The sequence below is a fragment of the Mastomys coucha genome, unplaced genomic scaffold (assembly GCF_008632895.1).
Source record: "Mastomys coucha isolate ucsf_1 unplaced genomic scaffold, UCSF_Mcou_1 pScaffold14, whole genome shotgun sequence".
In the NCBI taxonomy this organism is placed as follows: Eukaryota; Metazoa; Chordata; class Mammalia; order Rodentia; family Muridae; genus Mastomys; species Mastomys coucha.
Genome location: NW_022196896.1, coordinates 80927095 through 80928395, shown reverse-complemented (window position 1 = coordinate 80928395; position 1301 = coordinate 80927095). Strand labels below are relative to the sequence as shown.

Here is a 1301-nt window from a genome sequence, read left to right as displayed (position 1 = left end):
GGATCTGTTGTCCCTCCTAGGTGGGCTACACAGATTTTTAAGACACATCTTTTTCTCAAAAAATATAATCCCAAGCCCACATTCATTCCAAAGTTTCCTTTTAGCTAAACCTTTGCCATTTCATAAAATTATTAAAGGCAGAGTAGTTATAATCCTATGCATATACTATATATTATATACAAATATATAGATATAAAAATTTAAAACCTATACCCAGAGGTCAGTGGAGGATCTGAACAGTCATATATACATAAACTAGTGTAGGGGTAGACAATCTTCCATCCCAGGCTTCCTGGAGAGCACAGTCCAGGCATGATGTATGCAGTGTTGTCCAGTTCAGGTAGTTGTGCGGTCAGGCATGCCAAAGGGCTAAGAGCACAGATAATGGAATCTAGGAGCACTGACAAACTTCTGGACACTCCTACCATGCCCTCTGTCTCCTGCAAGCTGTGTCCAATGAGGCCGGAGGGCTCTCCCAACAGCTGGAGATGAGCAGGGACAGCCATGGGCTCTGTTTCAGGAGCTTTTGCTGGTGAAGCTGGCTAAAGCATTGTGGTGGGTGAGGACTTCTTTTGGCGTGACAGTATTCCCATAGAAGAAGCTCTGTCTTTCAGGGGACCTTCTGCATTGTGTGCTTTTCTTTTCACTGTTGTGGCTTCAGCTTTGTTCTGTTTGTGCTGCAGATTCTGAGCCTTTTGCTTCTAGATTGTCTTTTTCTGGCAACTGCTTCCATACTTCAGCCAATTTTTTACTAAGTTCCCCCAAAATCTCTACCTGGATGGTTAGCCACAATGTTTACCTGGTACTCCTTACAGAATACCTGGTAGGCAGACATATTCTTCTTTTTCATCATTCAGACAACAGACCATAAACGCAACTCCAGGGAGGTGGAACAACAGTAGCTCTCAGCTGCTGGATGTTTGAAATAATCTTTTCAGGTTCTGTAGAAGTTTCATATATATGTATTTTTACACCTTGTTGTCACAGGATTTTTCCCTGTCCAATTATATTAGGGCAGGAGGAGGCCTGTGATTGGACAGGGAAAAGGGAGGCAGAGCTAAGAGTTGCAGAGACAGAGAGCATCTCGGGGAGAAGGAGGAAGGCCAAGATGAAGACGTACGTGAACCAGTGTGGGTTTAACCAGCCACAGGTAGTTATCATAAGGTTAGAATAATTGAGATAAAGCTTTTATCATTATCAATTGGTTCTGAAATTATTGTATTGGCATCTTGTAAATTAAGAATTTATTGATACATAAATATGATTGGTTAATTATAAGCTTAAGAGTTTTGATTCTACTG

At 41.5% G+C, this 1301-nt stretch overlaps 1 pseudogene; it reads right to left on the bottom strand.

Moving 5' to 3' along the window:
* Positions 1-200: 200 nt before the first annotated feature.
* Positions 201-853, bottom strand: LOC116089440 (annotated as a pseudogene).
* Between the last annotated feature and the right edge of the window lie 448 nt (positions 854-1301).